Source organism: Podarcis gaigeae (assembly GCF_964106915.1).
Source record: "Podarcis gaigeae genome assembly, chromosome: 9".
Lineage (NCBI taxonomy): Eukaryota > Metazoa > Chordata > Lepidosauria > Squamata > Lacertidae > Podarcis > Podarcis gaigeae.
Window position 1 is genome coordinate 50,472,964 of NC_139685.1, and position 23,070 is coordinate 50,496,033.

A 23,070-nucleotide genomic window follows, 5' to 3' on the forward strand; every position below is an offset into this window, starting at 1 on the left:
ATCACTTTCTCTCTGCCTAACTTAGCTCAGGATTGTTCTGAGTAGGGGCTGGGGAGAAATTTGATTCAGGTCACATTTAAAGGCAAACCTACCTCATTTTCACTTTGTGATGCAAAATGAGAACAGAAACAAAACCATCTATTGAAATTCGTATTTCTCCAAATTTTGCAGTGCTGTTCTCCAACCAAACAATGTGTACAAAAATGCACATACTAGGGTAAAATTTGTCTTAACATGCACATTAGTGAAAATAACATAAAAAATGCATCCCATTTGAATAAATTGCTTTTCAAAACTCTGTGTATTCAGCAGATTTACAAGCAAAAAAAAAAAAAAAAGAGCTCACCCTGTTGCATAGATTCGAACCGATTGGCAAGCCCAAGGGGCTATGCATGTATATAAGGAAGAATTTGCACTAGTTTTCATGAGGAGTTTTTTAAAAGACTATCGCAAACCGAAGTGGAAATGTGCAGAATTGAGCTTAAGATTTGAAAGGCAGTATTTGAAAGACCTACATTTTTGCACAATATTCAGATGGAACAAATAAATTGCTTTAAATCACTGCAAATTTGCCTTGTCCCTTGGTTAAAACCACTTTTGGTAAGTATTAGGTACAATTGTGTGAGTTGAAATAAGATACTTTTTGTTAACCTGTCAGAGATTCTGGGTTCAGAAAAGTGAAGAGGGGGGGAATGAAAGCCATCCATTCTCTTGTCTGATTCGGGGCCGTCCTACAGTTTGCATGAATATGCTGCCTACCTGTTTCTCCAATTTAGTCAGGAAAGGCTTTTGTTCAAAGGTTCTTCTTTTTTCCTTTTTAAGGCATATAATGTATGTTTCAGAGTTGACACATTGGTGGTGGTGCTTTCATTAACGGCTGAATTTATCTTGTGATGGTGAGGTTGCCATGGTAATTGCCAACTACTAGGAGGTAATTACTTTAGCAAATTCTCATGTAGCTAATCAGTATATGAAACAGACAACCCAAGGGTAGCTTTCAGTATGCACATTCCACTTCCAGAAATTTATTTGTTTTGACAGAGCTAAGGTGGGGCGGTGTGGGGGAGAGGGAGATTTGCATTGATCACAGTTTTTTGCCATTAGACTCAACATTTGATTCTCTTCTAAATGACACTGGCTGCAATCTTAACCCTGCATCCTGCCTGGCTATGCTTAATATAATAGCAGGTCCACCATCAAATCTGCAGGCCTGCCATGCGCATACATCTCAGTAGATATGCCCTCAAAAGCCCACAATGCACAATGTTCCTGCTCAGCTCCTGTTTTTGCTTGCTTGGTCTCTCCTGTATTGAACACAGCCCCCACTCCTGTAGCCCTGTTTCATTGGATGTCAGGATTCGATAGCCTTCCTTCCACTCTGAACAGAGTAAAGGTGCAAAGACTTTCTGCCTTTGAGCAAGCATTGTTGTCCAGAGCAGGGTCAGGAGAGGCATGCCCACACCATTTTGTGAGCCTATCTCTTTCTCTGCTCTATTAGATGTGGCAGCCATTTTGAGTTACGCCACACCACAACAGCAGCCATTGACATGCACGCTCCACACCAGCCATTGTGTGATTGGCACCATGGACATTTTCTTCAAATTCCAAATATGCCCATTGCCTCCCCCCCCCCCAAAAAAAAGCAAATTGGCAAGCCATGGTTTAAGATATCAATAAAGCCATGTTTGGAAAGGGCTGCTCCTCCCCACCATGATCCCATTATCATCATTTAGGGCTTCTGTATCAGTGAAGTTGCACCAGAGTTGAGGCAGTGCCAGCGTAATTATATGTTGGCATCCTTCTTCCTGACATGCTTGCATAATAAGCCCAGTCAGATCACCTCCAAGATCTGCTGGCACAGCAGACTTAGTCAAGTTCCTACTGTCATCCAGCCAGTGTAATTCCTGCTCTGTAAAGGCCCTGTAGAGCCACAGAGGTGTGACTTTACTTAGAAGTGAATTATGCACTATTTCTGCTTGTGCATGCCGGTCCCTACACAGCAAAGACACACTTGCACACAGAGAGACCAATCTAACAGTGTGTTCCAAAGTTCTAGAACTGCAGAAATTTCCAACTCTGGAAGGTGCTTTTTTGACACGTGCCTTTCTGTTGCCCCTAAATTAATCTATTTTTTAAATTGCATAACTGTTTATGTAACGCAGTTCTTGCCAATGCCAGAGGTGATGGGTGTTCCCAAAGTACAATAGTTTGCATTCCATAATATTTATACTATTTTTGAACATGCTGCCCATACACACACACACACACACACACACACACACACACAGTGTATGACTAAGTGTGAACACATATTGTTGTGTGTATGATTAGAGCAAATAAACTCTTAATCTGCATGGACAAGCTTAGGAAGATGAGAGGATTTCAACCTATATTCATGCTCTAAGAACACACCTGCCCCAGAGCAATGTGACTACAGAGCCAGATCCAAACTTATAGTTTACATGACAGGCCCAAAGGATCCTCTAATTCCTACAGAAAATATTGAAATCAAGTATACATTCACAGGTCCAAATAAACTAATTCAGGCGCTACTTAAGATGAGCAATCGAAGATACTAGCAAACTCAGGTGTTGAGTGTTGACAGGATTAGAGTCAAGGTGGAGACTAAGGTTCGCAGAAGTACAGAAAAAACTTTTTTAAAAAAAAATCTATGGGGACATCTCCCTGCTCCAAAAATATATCCAGCCCCATGAAGACTGAACATGTTGAGCCACCATAAAATATTGAATGTCAACTAGGAGAAAAATGGGGTAGGAAGAAAAATACCCTGCTTGGAAGGAAGGAAAATCTGGAATATCTGGAATCCTGCACAGAATACCTAATTGTGGGTGAGGATGCCCTGCAACATTTTGTTGCAGGTTTCACTTGTTGTTGTACAAGAGACTATGTGAACTTTAATGCCTGATGTGCATTCGTTCTGTGAATGTGAATCAGTAACAGAATTTCCTTGGCCCTAACATAAGTGAAATTAAGCTATAATTAACAAAATCTATTTCTCTAAGCAAAGGAAGGGGAGGAACGTCTTTTAAAATAATGCTTCAGATCCGTCATATACTTTAGGCTGGAAATGACACGCCAATAAGTTAAGTGAAGGGCATGTCACAAATGATTTCCTCCTCATTTTATGCTGTCATTCTTCCCTACAGCTCTGAACTTGGTGCCTGTCAGGTCCAATCAGTCTTGTTGTGTATACTATGCTTGCTTGTGAACCTCAGCCCAGTCATTAGTTAGTAGTCACCCAGCTGAAGAAAACTTAGTCAATTAATCATACGAATCAATTGATAAAATTAACATATAAATAAAACAATAGGAGAAAGCATTCTTTTTTTAGCTTGTGACAAAAAGAACAGTAGACCAGATTGATGAGGTGATCATGTTGGAACATTTGATTGGAATCCTGCTTCTATATGCTTGTTTCTGCTCAAATTCAAACACCTTGGAAGCACAACTCTTTTTACAGAAGCTTAGGCAGGGACAGAATCCACCAATCCCTTCCACACACTGAGGTCACCAAAGGAGGCACTTTTGCAGGCCCACCCCTCATCTGAGGGATGACTGAATCATCCTATTCCCATTCCACGTCATCTGTGTATGTCTCAATAATAGATCCCATCAATCCCATTCTTGGCAGATCTTTGTTTTAAAAATGCATAAAAATTCACATTTAAATTGTATACATATTCTGTGCATTCTCCCCCTGAAGTGCACATTTGTGAATTATTTCCAATACACTAACTCCTAAAATATACATGGAAAAATAAGATTGTGGGGGAAGACCCAAACTGCATTGCAAAATTCAGAGAAGTTTGTGATCCAATTAATAGGTGCATTCTGATCTAATTCAGGACCAGATAATTAGTTCAGTTTACTTCAAGGTGAAAAAAATGAACTTATTTATCCTCCATCCTTGGGTGTGGCTGGCAGAAATACAAGCGAGGGTTTCCTCCATCGCAGCCTCCTTTGGAACTCCCTGTCCTAGGGATCCATATTGCAACTTTCTGAAAACTTATTTTCCTAATACTTTGTTCTTACTGTTGACTGATGTTATCTGTACTCTTTTTGTTGTCATTCGGGTGACTGTAATTTTTCTGTTAATTTTCTTGGCTGTTGTGTTTGTTTTAAACCTGTTTTAAAACCAGTGGTGAATGGATGAGAAGTTAGTATTAGTGGTTAAATTACCTAATAAGCTCAAACACCTCTTTTGACCATGTACTGTTTCTTTGCTATTAGCTTCAAGGGTGAAAACCACCTTCCTAGGGCCCATGTCTAACTTACAATTCACACAATGAGTATCTACTCTGAGACTAAAACACTTACTTTGTGCAATTTCATTCTATTGATCAATCACTTATTTGGTTTCCATACTGAATCTTAAGACTGGACTTAATCTTTTTTATTTAAAAAAAAACTGAATGAAAATGTTATTCATATAGTACTTATAAATGCAGCATTTTATGCCCTGTGACATTAGTGTTAGGAAGTCCCTTGCCGATCCATTCTGTCCCCCATTTTGTTCAACTTTTATCTGGTTATTTCATTGCATTCCCAAATGCCACCTTTGATCCACCAGTGTGCTGTATCTGTGCTGACCAAGCTATAATTTGAGCGCACAGTGAAGGGGATTTAATAATGAGTGCTGCAAAAGACATCTGCCCAAGAACCAAAAGGGCCATGCCCACCACAATTCCGAGTAGAACAATGGTAGGCAGACCGTATGCTTGTCAAATCTAATTCATTTTTACTAGAACCCCCAGATCTACAGTATCAGTCAGTACCAACTGCAAAAGACATATTGTTAGAATAAAAGAACAATTTTGAGCCTAGCAATTGCCTACCCACCCCCACCGCCCAGTACCAGAACTGAAGCAAGCCCAGTCCTTTCACCCAAAAGCTACTCCTGGCTCATCGTCATCATTTCAGCACCCTAATTTAGGTGGGGGAAATCATTTTGTTGCTGCCATTGTTAATCTTTTGCAGATCAGTCAGAGATCTACCAATCGATCCTAATCTACCTCCTTCCCACCCTTGAGTAGACTATGATAGAGCAACCAATAATAACCTCATGTATATATAACAAAGCTATCAGATAAATCACTTCCACCTTACCAACCAAGCCATTCTACACGTTATGTGAGGCGTGCCACTGTAGATTGGGGTGTGAGTGTGCCACATTTCTGAAAGCCCTGCTTAAATTGTTCCATTTGTATTGTATACTAAGCTGGACCTTTCTTCCCAGCGTATTGGCTTTGTCACATTCAAGAAAATTCAAGAATAGGACACACACAACCCACTTGCATTCTGAAGTACTGCTAGCCAGAAAACTTCCCTTAGCCTTCAGTTGACACCATGTGTAGAACAGCTCGCAGGCCGAGTCAAACAACATTTTGCCCTGCTGAAAGAGTCATGTGAATTAGCCCAGTGATTCTCACAAGCTGAGCTCTTTTCCCCCCTCATGCCGCTTTGGCAGCAATATAATCAGATCACTTCCTAGTTTAACTTGTGTATAAACAGTGACCCTATTTATACTTCCCAGCAATCTTTCCTCTTAGTAGCAGGATTACTAATTGCTGGTTTACAACTCTTTCCTCCCTGAAGCTGTAGGACCAGTGGAATTTGGCTCCCCTCCAGATTTTGTCTTGCAGGAGACAGACATTTCCAGTTTTGCTCCGCCCTTGCTAAAGTGAAGCTGAGGCAACAGAGAGAGGAGTCGTTTTGCTGCACAGGCACACACAGACCTTTGTTTATACAGCTTGATTGTTGACAGCACACTCACACAAGAATGGAAGTTCAGAGGGTGACCTGGCTCTCTAATCTCTGTTAATGTTTATCTAAAAACAGAATGATGGATTTATTGATGCAGCCCTAGCCTTGTAAAGTTATGTGTGGTTTCCACTAGGAAATTGTTTATTAAATGTTCAACTAAGGCTGGCCTGACTTTATCTGGAGGCAAATAACATACTGTTGTGTGTTTGGCGGAACTTGACTTGCCAGATGTCAGCTAGACCTACATTCTGGAGGTTGTATCGGGAGGATGAATTGCCTTTCTGGGGGAAATACAGCTCTGTGCATTGGAAATTATGTAAGATCTTCCACACACAGAATTCAGAAAATTGTGGAGAGTTTTCCTGAGTGAATCCAAGGCCTGGAGAAATCTATCAGTCTCTTAAATCTGCCTGTATTTAAATGAAATCTTTGCATTAAATGAATAGATGCAGGGACAAAAAATGGTGGGTAACGTTGTTCCCTGCTTTGCATAGTGGAAGAAGCCAGCAATTCTTTTCGACCTTAGATTTCAATCCCAACTGCAGAAGAATTCAGGGGCATGTAAAACTCACTTCTGCTTTGAGGTTGGCTTTTGCAAAGCCCCACAGTTCTTTTCTGAGCCTTGCTTGGGAGGACACCAACATTTCTTCCATCAACACATTTTTCTGATCAGATCAGACTAAGGAAAGTAAATATATAGGAAAGCACCTCATAGCTACAGCCATAACCGCATCACACAACTTTCACAGCCTTGTTGATATCCTGAGTTCCACAGATCCCTCATCCCTGCATTTAGCTGTATGTGCATAGGTTCTGTATGCATGATCTGGAACCCTTCAAAGAAGCAGGGTCCCTGATCATGCGTGTACAAGATGTACACATAGAGGCTGTATGCACACAGAACCCATGCTCAGAGATGAGAAATGCATAGCAGTGAGGAGCAGAGCATTGGAATCAATGTGTTCTGACTGTAGAAAAAGCTTTTGTCTTATAAACATCTGAGCTAGAGCTAATTGTACCTCATCAAAGTGCATACAGTGGTACCTCGGGTTAGAGATGATTCAGGTTACAGACTCCGCTAACCCAGAAATAGTACCTCGGGTTAAGAACTTTGCTTCAGAATGAGAACAGAAATCGTGCTCTGGCGGCGTGGCAGCAGTGGGAGGCCTCATTAGCTAAAGTGGTGCATCAGGTTAAGAACAGTTTCAGGTTAAGAACAGACCTCCAGAAAGAATTAAGTTCTTAACCTGAGGTACCACTGTACCTGCTTCTCAGGTTTCAGGATACATTGTGAATATGCACAAAGCTCTCGTGAATATGTAGCACAGTGAGGAACCTTTGCTAGATTTCTCTTTTTCCTTCAAAGCATCAGATTGCCCGAAGTTAATTCAGGTGAAACCTTTTCCTCAACAATATCTTGAATCCAATCACTCTGCAGTAACAGCAATCCATGTCCATCTCAACATATTTGACGTACCCTAGAAAATAGCTTAAGATGATATTGAGTGAATGGTTATTTTGAAAGAAAGGCTTTTCCTGTTTAAAGCAACTCTCTCATTGTCTTATTTTCAAAGGCAAAGGCCATGTGCTGTTCCTGGGATGTATTTTACACGTGAATCCAAAAGCCTCTTAAGCATAAACAGAGAGAAGAGAGGTTGCTTAGAGCAAAGCTTTCATAAGGCCTCACAACTGGGTTATTTTAATTTTCTAAAGCGTCTCTTAATTTGGACCAGAATGACAGCAACAGTAATTGGAAGATGAGTCACTGGATACACTTTAGGTGAGACATCACCAGTAACAGAAGGCCAAGAAACAGGGCTTTTTTAAAAAAAAAAAAAGAAGATAGAAAGATAGAGACTTGCTTTTATTTTGCCTCTGGGCTTGTAGCTGTCAGTTTGGAAGTATTTATACTGGCGCCATTCGTGTCAGGATCGCTGGCATTTCCATTAGAATTTCTGTTTGTACCATGATCTTCAAGTCATTATCAATAATTTTTATATGAGCTGGTCTTCAACTAAAATTTGAAAAACAAACCAAGCAAATGCCAAAAGTTGTTCTTATGTTTTGGACACCAGATTAAAAACAATCCTAAACCATTCTACTCAGAAGTAATACTGTGGCCAATGGGGCTTACACCACTGGTGTGTTGCCTTAAACTGCAATCCTATATCCACTTACCTGAGAATACATCCCTTTGAGTTCCATTAATTTACTTCTGAGTAAATATGTGCTTTCTTTTACTTAGCAGCTGCTTATTACTACTATTATTATTAATAATAGTCTAGGTTGTTATACAATACATGCTCTCTTTAACACATCAATAAGTTAAGCACTGGTTTTGTAATCTTCCTCACCCTATAATTTTATTAAGCGTATAATGTGTGGCAATATAGGATTCAATCAGAATAACAATGTTATAAAACACATTGCTGCTGCTTTATAAATTTTTAGTAATAGTAGTTGTGGGTGGTTGTGATTGAGGTTACAATGTCTTTTAATGCTCTGCTCAATATCTATATGATAGCATGAGATATGGTATGTGGCTTAATCCAGAACCATGTTTGTACATGTAAGTTAGACATGTGTCTAGTTTCTTGCTAGACTGTTAGGAACCCTGCACCTCAGAGTATTCCAGATCACATTAGCAGAGCCTTCAAACAAAACTTCTTGTACATACATAGTCTCTGTGTAGAGGAGCTGCATCAAAGCCTGGAAGTCAAGGTTTAGGTTAATGTACTTTCCACCTTCCACATTTTTGACTGCTCTGGTTTGGTTGACTAAAGGCTGTAGCCTACCATCCTGTTCTCACAGTGGCCTACAAGGACACAAAGGCCTGTGGGAAACCTGCAACAGGACCCAAACACATACTCACTCTCCCCTCCTGGAAATGACAGCAGTTTCTCTGTTGGCCAATGTGAAGATAAGCAAGATAAAAATGAGAATGACTTTGGACATGCTATGCATGAGAAATATTATTCTTAAATGATTTAACTGTTCATTAGCTTTCCCTCTCTTTCTTCCAGAAGAAAATGCCTCTAAGATTATATATACAGTGTCCCTATTCCAACTGAAGAATCAGGTTTCTCCTGATGAGGAACTGGATATTGCACACATTTATGGTCACCAGATGGAAGGTGAGTTAAATCGCTCCTTGTGGCACTGCTGTGGAGCTATCCACAAGGAAGCTTTTCACCCCACAAATCATCTAGTATTCCTCAGATTCCACTACAATTAGTAAAATGAAATAAAGTGCAGGCTGGTGTGTCCAGCAAAGTTCAATGCACCAGCTAAGAGAGGTGCCTTTGAGGAGTGTAGCCTGAATGGGAAGTGTCTAAAGAAAGATAATATTTCTTTCATTGTGTGAGCCAAGTGAATTTGGCACTGAACTAATAAATGTGAATGAGAGGGGAGGGCAGGGAGAGATGAACGTGCACCAACTAGCACCAAACACAGCCAACAGCTCTCGGAAGTAGTTTCATCAATTTTTATTCCCCTTGAGGCACCAGGGAAGGGAGAAACGGGGAAGTGCAGGTTGAGCAATAAGCTCAAGGCATACATAACTGAATATTTTAGATTTAGACCTTTACATATTTTGTGCCTTCTGGAGAACATCACTTTTAAGTGCCGGTTCCTTTCTATCTTCCTTGGCTGTGTCTCTGAACTTGCCCTTGGCACCAGCTTGAACTTGGAGAGCTCTTTCTTGAAACAAAACAAAATTAATTAGAGCATCGCACAGGCTGAGGCATGCAGAACAAGGAGCGGGGGTCCTATTGTAGCTGGCACTGTAGATCGCTTGATTTCAGAGAGAGGTAATATATCAGTGTCTCTCTGAAAAGTGTTGCTCTTAAGCTGTTGGCCCCTTGCGTCCGTTTTGCTACAATCATGGTCCACAAAATGCCATTTGTTGTGTTCTTTAACAGACATGATATTTGCAGATAATAGTAAGCCTACAATTAGAAGGAAGTCACATAGGTGATTGGATTTAATTTAATGGATACTGATCTCTATCACCGATGTCTCTGCCCTAGATGCCAATCAACCTATATCAAGCATCTAATGTAGAAAAAAATGCTACAAATGTGAAATCAGCATCTACGTGATAGAGAATAGAGTGGGTGGGGTATAAATAATAAATCATCACCACCACCACCACCATCATCATCGAACAAGGCACTTTTCTGAAAAACAGGCATCTCTTAAAAAAACGATAATGGTCATGGGGACAAAGAATAAGGTCGTCCTTCAAGCCTTAGCATGAAAGTGCACATTTTTGATGGCCGTTCAGCTTGTCTGATCATGTAGACCATGGGTCAGCAAACTAAGGCCCCATTGCATTCTGGATCTGGCCTGTGGACAGTCCGGAAATCGCTGCGTGGATCGCCAGTGCACGTACTCTTTCCTTCACATGGCGGTGGGGGTAGCGCCTCCTCCCTCCCTCCTCCTGGCTTCTCCCTGCCCTGCCTAGAGGAGGAAGGGGGCTGAGCTTTGTTGGTGCCAGCAGCACTCGAGCGGCCACCATTTTAAGCAGCCCCTCTCTGGAGCCCTTTTGTGTGCTGCTCATCGTCCCTCCGCCGCCGCCACCAGCCCCTGCTGCTCGCAAGACACGGTTAAGCAGTCACTGGGGCTCGTGGTGCTCTTGCATCATTTATTTATTTTTTCAAAATATAGTTCAGTCCCCCACAAGGTCTGAGGGACAGTGGACCAGCCCCCTGCTGAAAAAGTTTGCTGACACCTGACATAGACGGACTTCTGCTGTTGAGGCTCAAGCAGTGACTTTTGCCTCAGTAGCAATAGCATAATGCTATTAATAGCAAGTGTGGCAGATCAAGCTGACTTTGCCTATTTTATTGGGTGGAGGGAATCCACCCCTTTCTCTTACTGTCAACTATATGAACCTGCATAGTATCTACGGTTCACAAGGTTCTGCACAGGAAGCAACGTGTCAGGGAACTGCCATCAGAGCCAGAGGCGGAGGCAAGGCTCCAGAGGGATGCCGGAGAGGGTCCCAGCAGGCAGAGAGGCAGCCCATCTGCTGGGGAAGGAAATCAGCGTAACACCAGTGGAGAAGGGGGGCAGATGGGGGAATCGGAGAGGAGGCTCCAGGACTCTTCACCGGAGACCAGCGGAGAGAGCACGGGTGCTCCGCTGCCCACACCCTCCCTGCGCAGAAGACTTCCGCGCAGTGAGAGTAGGAGGAGACTTGGCGTCAAAGAACTTCTTTGCTGGAAGAAGTTCAAGAAACGCCCACTGACGGATTCTGCCAGCGACTGAAACAGCCACGAATTGAAGGGCTGTCCAGACAGAAAGGGTTCAACCAGGTAACCTAGCCAGGAGTGGCGGCAACTTACGCACGAGCAACCCCTATAACCATTACACAACACTAGACATCTTGCTTCACTGTATTTTGGAGCTGCTGTCATAGAGGCAGATACATAGATACAGGGCTCATTCCTAGTCACATAAACCTATATTATCCAACAGTGTACAGTACTGATAATAATCCTGGGTCAGCCAACATGGTGTCCCCCCGGTGGTGTTCGACTGCAACTCCCATTGTCCCAGACCATTGGCCATGCTGCCTGAGGCTCCTGGCAATTACAGTCCAACAGCTTCACATTGGCTGCCCCTGCTGTAATATACATGAAGAGTCTCCTCCTTGTGTTGCTGACAAGATATTACTTCTGAGCATAAAACAGCCACCATGTCCTAACCTGAGAGAATCTTTCAAAGGCTTTGACATGGGATACAAACATTTTCTTTACATTGACTCAGCCAGGGTTGGTCCCAGTAAGGTTTTGTGAAACAGCCTGTAGATAAAAATGGAGTATAAAACAAAAAGCAGGAAGGCGCTCACCAGCAATTGTTCCACAGATGGAAAGAACTGGGATTATATCATGCAAAACAACATCTTCTAGCTCAAACTGGACTGCAAAGCCCCCAAATTTGTAGTCTCCTAATTTGGTGTTTTTACAGGATTACCAATTTGGGCAGTGTGTTTGTACTACAAAAAGAAGCCAGCCTAGCCACTTTAGAAATGCGACAACTCAAATTATAGAGTGCATGAAAACAAAGCCTATATATGAAAGAGAAAATAATGTCATTTTTCTATAGGTAGAAAAATCACACTCCTCCCTTCTAAATTGAATATGCATGGATGTTTTGCTTATTTAGCTTCCATGTTGTCTTAAAAGACATGCAGATGACTAACCTGAGCACCAGGACAGACCAGTTTGTAATAATTGGTCAGTTAAAATCACATGGACTATGGCCCTACTGTTACACAAGCTGATTGAGTTTAGTTGACATTTCTTCACTACTAGCATTGACTAACCTAAGAGTGTCCTCACACTTCATATTGAGGCCCACCTCAAATTCCAAGAACATTGTGACCTCAGTTTGTCCAGGACGCTGTCCTATAACATGCTTAGCCTGAATGTTAATCCAACACTGGTGTTAAAGTCTCACTCCTTGTCATTAAACAAACCCTGAATTTGCTACTCTGGCTCCTCATACTGAGATTTTTTTTTTTTAATCATGCACACATGGTTCTGCTTTCCCACACACATTCTACATGGCAGTGCACCCTATTATAGGAGATGGTTGGCTACTTGGTCTTCGTTGTTTTATTATGGTTCTAAGAGGAGTTCTGTGAAAACATTTTGCATTTAATAAATATGACTCAGAAGTCATAGAGCCATCACTCCTTCCAGCAAATATTCCAAACTCAAAACAGATTGTATGGCAGAAAGACAGTCAAATGCAATTGGTTGTTATTACATAGCCATGGTAACATCTCAGCATGCTTTGCTATAATTCCAGATGGGAGAAAGGGAAACAGCATATGGATGTATTCATATTACAGCCAAGGCTTCAATGCTTAATAAGAGGGGTGAATCAAGCAATATTTCAGCTAGTTTTAGTTCCTTACAGATGAAAAAACAGATGAGGAAAGCTCATTTAGAGAATAAATTTAGACATAGAGTACACATACTCTCAATAAATCCTGTTTTTCCTTTGTTTAAAAATAGTGATTCACAAATAATGAGCAATTTTAAAGTCACTCTGATTCACAGTCCTTTAACGTAAAGGACAACTGCTAAAAGTTGAGGTAGCTTAGCATTAGATTTGTTTAAAAGTGTTGTAATTAATAAACAGAAAACCTGATCTTTTCACAGTTTTTCAGCTGGTTGACAATATTGAACTTCTCGAATATATTTGTGAGGCATTGGATGGGTTTGGATGATCATCCTATAGTTTAATAAACTGAGCTATGGACAAGGCCTGCCCACATGCTCAGCATCTTCTGTCCCCTCTCCACAGCATGTCTGAATGAAAAGTGGGCAGTCTTTAATAAACCTGTTTCCTGTTTCATCTGAAATGGACAACTATGGTTATTGTAACAATCCAAGAGCATAAACCCACTTCAAACTGTGTTCTGCATTAGGCAACCATAGTTTGCTGATTTGGGTGAAACAGGAAACCATGGTTAATAAGACACTTGCTCATTTCCTTCAGGCACAGCAATGGGAGGAGAGAAGAGGCTAAAGTCTTGCACGTATCTTGGCTTATTAAACTGAGATACAATTGTTCAATTGCAACCATGTCAAATGTTGGGCCTTAGATGGCCTTGAGCAGAAGCAGAACACAAAGCCAAAGACACAGGTGAGGGGGTGTAGAATTGTGACGGGGGGGAGCCAGTACTATATGTTCATAGAACTGTACAATTATAGAGGGTCATGCAATGCAGGAATCTCAATTAAAACCTCCAATGAAGGAGAGCCAAATGTTGCCAAAGCAAAATCACAAACTAATCTGGAAAACTTTCAATTCCTACCAGATCAGGAGAATCTGGTGTGTTGCATGGGTGTGTTGAGTCACAACATAGCCAATACTGAACCTTCTGAACTGCAGCCTAGGTAGCTTACCACATTTGCCTCCTTTGGAAGAGAAATCAATTGGAGATTGATGCACTTGCCAGCTTCTCAGGAACAGAAGGAAAGTCATCGTCTTTCTAGTCTACTTGGCTCCTTGTCACTCCACTCCACTCCTTACTTCCTTTGGATTATATCCCAGAGTCAGAATCTCCTTAATGTAAAGCCCCAACACAGACATGCTTTGGCTAAGGATTGATTTATATTTCTTTATATAGAAATTCCTGTTCCACCATTCTAGTCTCTCTGTACCACACAGGTTGGTTTACAACTAGTTATTATAATTGTTGGTCTTGTTTATTAGTTTCTTTTTCCAGAAAAAAAGAACTTATAAAAAATGACTTAGAAACAAGTTCAAAAACAAGGATAGATAACCTAAAACACTCGGGCTGCAATATTTCATAAAGGAAGACCCCAAAATTGTTGAGCTTTTGGGGGGAAATGTAACAGAAAAATAAGTTTCTTCAGCTGTTTCTACTGCTTTTTCCATTGCGTATGACAAACGTACATACACACAAATATACAGATCCAATTTAACATCAAAATACAATAAGATGCAAACAAAACATAAGTTACATAAAGTGGTAATTACCACAGATGAAAATGGCCTTCTCAGATAATACTTAGTAGACAAAAGCCTGCCTAAAATTATATCTTTACCAGCTGGTAAAAGCAGGCAGAGAGAGCGCTGTCTTTGCTTCATGAGCCAAGTATTCCACAATATTAGCGCAGCCACTGTAAAGTCCCAGTCTCTTATCATCAACCATGCCTCTACCCTAGGTGAGGACTCCTCCTGTGGACTTTTGCCCATATAGCAACTGTTAAGAGGCATCACCAAGAGGTTTTTACTCATTACCACATTAGCCTTCTTTTTATCCTGGACCACAGGCAGAGAACATTCAAAAAGAAATACTGTGTGGATTAATTTTAGAATGCTAACTTATTTCACAGATCTACAGATACATGGCTCTTATCTCATCATTTATTTTACACCAAGGCTAGGTCTACACTGATCGATAAAAATGCTTATAAAACAATAATATGGCTCCCAATGCAATTTTCCATTGACAACGGATCGCTGCTCTACAACATCCTCTGGTGTCACATTTTTGTAACGGATTTTTAATGTTATAACTGACCAGTGTAGATTTGCCCCATGTCTTCATCTTATATAACTCACAATTCATTTTGACAGCTTCTCACTCTATTGCATGATATGCTCCCTTTATTGTTGTTGTAATTATTCACATTCCCAGTGATTTTCATATCTACCCCAGTCCATGCATACTTAAAACAAAAACAATCCCAAATGGGAGTTTGATATACTGAATGAGAACCATCAGATACTTCTGGATTGTCACTGGAGAACATCTCTGGAAAGATGGCTGTGTTCCCACTTTGACAGGGTTAAGAGAAGTTCCAGTGTTATCTTCCTAATATCCCAATTTGTTTTCTCCCAATAGGTCTGGGTTCCAGTTGGAATCCAGCACTTAGCCATTGCATTAGTCATAGATGAAAACATTCTGTTCCTATTAGCTATCCAAATGCTAAATCCCCATCCTTGGGGATAAGCAATAAATATGACACTCTATTTTTTTAAAAAAAATATTTTTTATTGCTTTTTAGAAATGCAGAAATACAGAAAAAAGAATAAAGAGTGGTTATAAGAAAGTAAAGTAGAAAAATAACAAATTTCCATATTCTTTTTCCATCTAATCTATAGGACTTCCCCACATCCTCCGAACCCTGCGTTCTCTGTCTTATAAAGCATCAGCAATTTGTTAACTTATTTCAAAACTTATTGTAACTTCCATTTTATCATGTTCCCTATTTTCAATTTTACTGTAACTCAATTCTTGTATGTTTTATATTAAACACAATAAAGTTGTTTCATTATTTTACCTCTGAATTCTTGTGTCTTAATTTTCATTTCATTAACTTACATTTGCTGAAGCTAGAATTTCCTGAAAGGTGCATTTTTTAACATTCATACAGCTTATAGTGTTTTTTCAAATAGTCCTTAAACTTTTCCCAGTCCTCCTCAATTGTTTCTTCTCCCGCGTCTCGGATTCTGCCAGTCATTTCAGCCAATTCCATATAGTCCATCAACTGCGATTGCCATTCCTCTAGCGTGGGTAAATCTTGTGTCTTCCAATATTTTGCAATCAGGATCCTTGCTGCTGTGGTAGCATACATGAAAAAGGTTCTGTCCTTCTTAAGCACTCTCTGGTCCACCATGCCCAGAAGGAAGGCCTCTGGTTTCTTAGGTAAGGTAAATCTCAGTACCTTTTTTAGTTCATTGTGGATCATTTCCCAGAAGGCCCTCACTTTCGGGCAGGTCCACCAGAGATGAAAAAATGTCCCTTCCGCCTCTCCACATTTCCAACATTTGTTGTCAGACAGATGGTATATCTTAGCTAGCTTGACTGGGGTCATGTACCACCGGTATACCATTTTCATAATATTTTCCTTCAGGGCAGTACATGCCGTAAATTTCAAACCGGTGTTCCATAACCTTTCCCAGTCTACAAACATAATGTTGTGCCCCACATCCTGCGCCCATTTTATCATGGCGGATTTGACTGTCTCATCCTGTGTATTCCACTTAAGCAGCAAATTATACATTCTCGAAAGTAGTTTACTTTTTGGCTCTAACAATTCAGTCTCTAGTTTCGATTTTTCCACCTGGAATCCAACTTTTTTATCTATTTTAAATACCTCTTGAATTTGCGCATAGTGCAACCAGTCTCGTACCTTAGTTTTCAATTTCTCCAAACTTAACAACCTCCAATTGTCTCCAATTTTTTCAATTATTTCCCAATATTTAGGCCAATGGGCCTCCATGTTAAGTCTCTTACGTGCCTTGGCCTCCACCGGTGAGAGCCACCTCGGAGTCTTACTCTCCAGTAAGTCTTTGTATTTTATCCAGACCCTCCAAATTGCTCTTCTGACAATATGGTTTTTAAACAATTTATGCACTTTAACCTTGTCATACCACAAATATGCATGCCACCCAAACGCATTGTCAAACCCTTCCAGATTTAGGACGTCAGTGTTCTCCAATAAAATCCAATCTTTCAACCAGCAGAAGGCTGCAGATTCATAATATAGCCTCAAGTCTGGCAGGGCAAATCCCCCTCTTTCTTTCGCATCAGTTAATATTTTAAACTTTATTCGGGGCTTTTTGCCCTGCCAAACAAACTTAGAAATATCCTTCTGCCACTTTCCAAAACATTCCACCTTGTCCACGATCTGTAGGGCCTGAAACAAAAATAACATTTTCGGCAATACATTCATCTTTACAGCAGCTATTCGGCCTAACAAGGAAAGTTTCAATCTTGACCATATTTCCAAGTCTCTTTTGATTTCTGACCAGCATTTCTCATAGTTATCTTTAAACAAATTCAAATTTTTGGAGGTCAAGTACACCCCTAGGTATTTTACTTTTTTAACCACATTCAGCTCCGTTTCTTTGGAGAACTCATCTGTTTCTGTAACTGTCAAATTTTTTGCTAAAACCTTGGTTTTTTGCTTATTTAACTTAAACCCCGCCACCCGACCAAAATCAGAAATTAATTCTAACACTCTTTTAGTGCTGGAGACTGGTTCCTGAAGAGTTAATACCAAGTCATCTGCAAATGCTTTCAATTTGTATTGTTTCACTCCGACCTCGATTCCCTGAACCAACCGGTCCTTTCTAATCATATTTAGCAACACCTCCAGAACTGAGATGAACAATAGGGGGGATAGAGGGCACCCCTGACGTGTCCCTTTTTCAATTTTAAACTCCTCTGTCACCACATTGTTTACTATCAATTTAGCTTTTTGTTCTGTATAGATTGCTTCTATACCATTTTCGAACCCCCGCCCCACTCCCATCCCTTCCAAATTTTTCTTCATAAACATCCAAGAAATATTATCAAAGGCCTTCTCTGCATCAACAAAAATCAAAACCGCTCTGGTGTTCAGATTTGTTTGTAGAAGTTCCAAAATGTCAATAATGTTTCTTGTGTTATCAAACAAATGCCTACCAGGGAGAAAGCCGGCCTGGTCCTTGTGAATCACTTCATTTAGTACTTTTTAAAGTCTATTTGCCAAAATATCAGCAAAAATTTTGTAATCCACATTTAGGAGTGAAATGGGGCGGTAATTCTTAAGTTGGGTCTTTTCAGTCTCTAATTTAGGTATCAATGTGATGAAAGCTTCTTTCCACGTTTCCGGTGCCTTCCTTCCCTCCATTATCTGGTTGCAAACCTCCATCAAAGGTTGTATCAAATAGTCCTTTAAAACTTTATAGTATTTGGAGGTTAGGCAGTCCGGGCCTGGGGACTTGCCAAGTTGAAGATTTTGAATGGCACTTTCAATTTCTTGCTGTGTAATGTTACAGTTCAGGTTTGTTCTCATTTCCAGGGGTATTTTTTGTAATCCATTAGTTTTAAGAAATTGATCCACCTCTGAGGCTTTTTGCGGCCCTTGTAAATAAAGTTCTTTGAAGTACCTCTGGAAGCACTTTCTGATTTCCTCGGGTTTCTAATAAATATGACACTCTAGGTCTTGGAGAAGGTTCAGCTTTGCTGCAGAATATAAGAAATGTATTATGTGCCTTTAATATGTGCACAATGAGTATGTACTGTATCTGAGGTTCACTTTTCTTTTAAAGCATGACCTTCACGAATGTCAATATACTGGACATGTTAGAGTTTGCAGAGAATAATCTTGGCAGGTCAGATCCAGTGTATGTTTTAATTCCTCAATCAGCTGCACACAGTCATTTTTATTATTCAAGGTTATTAGGGAAAGCCCTGCTCCAAAATCCTATCATAAAACAACCCCCTTTATTTTAATTACTATGTCTTACAACAACAACAAAAGCTGCTTCGGGCATATGGAGCCAAATGTTCATTCTCTGTTTTTGACCTAGCACAAACACCAAGCACTCTCACTTCCAAGGTTCTCTATAATGTTTGACAGGTATCTTTACAGTTTGTTTGGAAAGGAAGGCTAAGCTCTGCTGCAACATATGAAAGGAAATCACATCAAATGCCATCCGTATAAACCTGACATGTCAACAATGCCTTCATCGGAAATGTTACAACACTTCTGTTACCGTATCTCCCTTAGCAACGCCCTATGATTTGTTTAAGCTAGATAAATCTTTAAGAGCTTGACATTGAAATGTTTCAGGGGATAATATATCTCGATGCCTGTTAAACTACAAGTAAAACCTAATCCTACTAGATTTCAGAGATGGCACCTGCTCAGTCCTGCTGGATTTGTCTGCTGGCATGCAGTGTGTGAGAGAGGTGAAGCTGGTTAAAACCACAGGGACAAAACTCCCAACTACTCTGCTTCCTACCCCCCCCCAACTCCCACCCCCTAGAAGCCTACAAGGGTAAGGGTAGATTGGTTTGCTTGTTTAGATTTATAAGTTACCCCATTCCTAAAGGCTGAAGATTAATAACAAGAAAAAAGGGATTTGCAGAATAAAATCTTATACAATGGTACCTCGGGTTAAGTACTTAATTCGTTCCAGAGGTCCGTTCTTAACCTGAAACTGTTCTTAACCTGAAGCACCACTTTAGCTAACGGGGTCTCCTGCTGCCGCTGCGCCGCCAAAGCACAATTTCTGTTCTTATCCTGAAGCAAAGTTCTTAACCTGAAGCACTATTTCTGGGTTAGCGGAGTCCTGAAGCGTATTTAACCTGAAGTGTATGTAACCCGAGGTACCACTGTACTAACAGGCCTTGCTTAGAAGATGACTGGAAGGGATGTCCTATATATATATTATTGATTGATTTATTACTTTTATATCCTGTCGATGAATGTGATAGAGGTGACCTTTGCCAACTCCTTCCTGCAGCTTTCAGAGCAATCTTGCGCACTGCTCTGGGAGATGCGATGGCCCAAATGTTGCCTCCATCTTCTGCCAGTAGGATCCCTCCCCTAGCCCAAAAGCCCTCCCCTTTTATATTCATTGAAACTATAAAATGCATGCACTATGCAATATATGTTTAAGATAAAATGTGCTGATTGAAACAATTCCTTGACCAACTCCTCCTCTCTTGTGTCATGTTTTTTTATATTTGTCTGTTTGAAGTCTATAAATTCTTCAAATTCATGTATAGAGAGACAGCTTACAGCCTGTACTTTATGTCCATTTGTAGTGTCTTCATCCTGACTACCTCTCAGTTCCAGGGTATCTCTAACTGGGGCTGCTATTATTTCCTTCAACTTGATGTGGAAGGTTAGCCCAGGCATCCTGAGCTGGGCTGCCTGTCTTTACAGGCCTGGCCTTCAGAATACTGGAGTCCTTTGGTCCATTGCAGACCATTTCCTGACTGTCCTGGGACAAATGTCTGGCCTCACTTCTTCCTATTCAATTGTCCTAGGCATATATGACCATGGAAGATAATAACCATCTTCAGGCATTCATTTAAGTATGGATGAGTCTGTGGAACAGGTAGACTGGTGTCATGTGTGATTGCAGATTTTTCCACTTTCCAGGGTTCTGGATACCTCATACAGGAGCTTACACATGTTTGGGTGTCCATCTGTAGGCTGGTTCCACGGTGGTTGGGATAGGGATGGTAAATCGACCCTGATGCATTTACTGGTGCCTAAATGAACATCATTCCTGCTTACCAGTGAGCTGCCAAGGCAAAGTAATTTTTTAATCCCTGATAACCCTGTTGAAGAAAATTACTAATTACAAATACCATGGAGATGCAGTATTGCCACAGGAATAATCATCGCCATAATACTTTTGGAGCTTTTGTTTTGTTTAGTTTCCTTGTTGCAATAATGTAGAGCAGCTGTGAGGTGAGAGGTGACAGCTGGGCCTTTCCGGAATGTACTATTATTTCCAGATCAGCAGTTTTCTTTTGACGTAAAGTAAATTCTGGCCTATTTTGCGGGGAGTGGGTGCCTGCAGGGAAGATACATCCAATACTGCTTTTAGTTCCTTTGAGATAGCTCCCCTAGTTCTCTTTCCTTTTTCTTTCTCAACAAAAACTTCAGTACAGAAATGAGGCCATGAGATTTGTGCGACAGGGTTGATTAAATCCCAGCTGTGCCATAGAATTTCAGATCTTAAAAAATCAACACATTCTAAAAAATAGGTAGCCTTTGGGGGTAGCTGGGGGCATTTTAAATGGTTTGGTATTCCACTGAAGCTATTCCGTCCAGTCAACTGCTAGTTTTCTACAGTGTTTCTTAATGTTGTATATATTCCCCATAACTGCCAACAAGTGCATTGTAAACATTTGTTTGATTGAACAGTGCAAAGACAATCCTACTACTGTATGCTGAAGCAGAGATTTATTGGGTGGTGGGTGGAAGAGAGAACATACAGGTAGTTGTATAATACCTGAAAATTTCATTCACATATGGGGCAAACAGCAGCTTGGCAGTGACAACTTTAATGGGGAAAATGGTGTAGGGTAATGCGTAAAAGCCCCTTTGCCAGGATTCCAGTCTGGATCTGATACCTTAGAATCCAGAAATATAGCATCTAGAACATGTAGTCATTTTATACAGAATACTCATAGTTCTAATTTCCTATACAGAACTTTTTTTCTCAACGGATGTGCTTGTTTTAGTATGCCTTCATTATCTCACTTTCATCTGTCTCACTCTCAACCTGTCACTCATTCTAACCCTGCCCAACATTTCATTCCACTCTCCTACTGTCAATCATTCTTGCTCTCGCTCTTCTGCTAAAGGTAGCATCTTTTAATTCGTGTTATATGTCTTCTCCACTTCTTTTAATGCTTCCGCGGAACTTGCAAAGCCAAAGATAAATTCTAGCACTTTATAATTTTAAAACCTGAGAACTATTTTTATTCTTCTTCTTCAAAATCCCATGCCACACCATGATATGCTTCATGGCAATATATCACACACAGCAGTGTGTGCACTTGCAAGTGTTGTGGCCTTCAAACAATGAAATAATTAAATCAGCAAATAATATACAAATAAAATAGAGTCAATCAAGAGATGTGAATTTTATAAATGATGGTATCCATAATTGTGCAGTTTTTGCCCAGCTGCAAATGCACAGACATGATTGATTGATTGATTGATTGATTGTATTTCATAGAATTGTAGAATTGTAGATTTGGAAGGGATCCTGAGGATCAAGTCCCTGCAATGCAGGTAATATGCAGCTGTCTCATGTGGGAATTGAACCTGGAACCATGGTGTTATCAGCACCACGTTCTAACCAACTGAGCTACCTTTTTTTCCAATGAGCTCAAGGTGGAGTGCATGGTTTACTTCTTCCCTCATATTATCCCCGTTACAGCTGTGTGAGGTTGGTTAGGCTGAGGGACAGTGAATGGCCCAAGGTCACCCAGCAAGTGTCATAGTCAAGTGGGAATTTGAACCCTGGTCTCCCAAGTCCTCATTTGACACACTAACCCAGCCTTTCTCAACCTTGGCTCCCCAGATGTTGTTGGACTACAACTCCCATCATTCCTAGCTAGGAAGGCCAGACCTCAGGGGTGGTGGGAGTTGTACTCCAACAACATATGGAAACCAAAGGTTGAGTGCTCTAACCACTATACCACACTAGGTTTCCTTCTAAACTAAAAATGATAGAGTAGTACTTGAATTTCATTCATCTATGACTGTCTAGTACTGTTCAGAATGTAAATTTTGTTTAAAAATATCTTTTCACATACTAAATTGCAATAATTACAACAAAAACAAGAGTCTTGTGGCATTTTAAAGACCAGCAAATGTATTATGGCCTAAGCTTTTGTATTCCATAATTATATTGTAACAATTATATTCAAAAGTGCCCCACTGAAATGTGTGTGTGTGCGTGCGTGCAATCTAGGCCCTCCAAAAAAAAAAAAATCAGCCATAGCAATAATTAGCACTTGGAGGAAATCCTTTTTGTTGCTAAAGAATGGATTGTCAAAAGGTATGTTCCTCTTTTTGGTCCATCTGGGGTTAATTTAAGTCTGCAGAAGCTGACCCAGCTGAGACTAATCATGACAGAAAGAGGGTTATATAAATCTCTCTGGCCTAGACAGAGGAGTGTAGGGCAGGGATGGCTTCAGCTTTCCACCTGGTTTTGTTAAAGGAAGTAAGACAATCCATTGAGGACTGCTATCTTCATGGTAAGGTTGCAATCTCTCTCTTATTTTAGCCCATTTTCTACAAAAAGTGTAATGTAGGGCATAATGGATATTCCTTATATTAATCACCAGCCTTGGAATAGCTTCCAAATGAATTTTCAGTATGGCAGCTCCTCCTGCCAAAGGATTGTAGAAACATTAAATTGTAGAGTTTTGAAGGGATCCCGAGGGCCATCTAGTCCAACCCCCCGAACACAAGAATTTCAACTAAA

The 23,070-nt window shown here is 40.5% G+C and overlaps 1 protein-coding gene and 1 long non-coding RNA gene across 4 annotated transcripts in view; one reads left to right on the forward strand and one right to left on the reverse strand.

Annotated features, from left to right (window-relative positions):
- The window catches only part of LOC310852477 (uncharacterized protein), a 131,560-nt gene that overhangs the window by 54,609 nt on the left and 53,881 nt on the right, over positions 1-23,070 (reverse strand). The window lies entirely within an intron of this gene.
- Positions 8,807-23,070, forward strand: part of LOC310852549 — a 99,247-nt gene continuing 84,983 nt past the window's right edge. Inside the window, exon 1 of the long non-coding RNA XR_014568250.1 lies at positions 8,807-8,918. This is a non-coding gene — a long non-coding RNA (uncharacterized lncRNA). The remainder of the gene's footprint in view (positions 8,919-23,070) is intronic.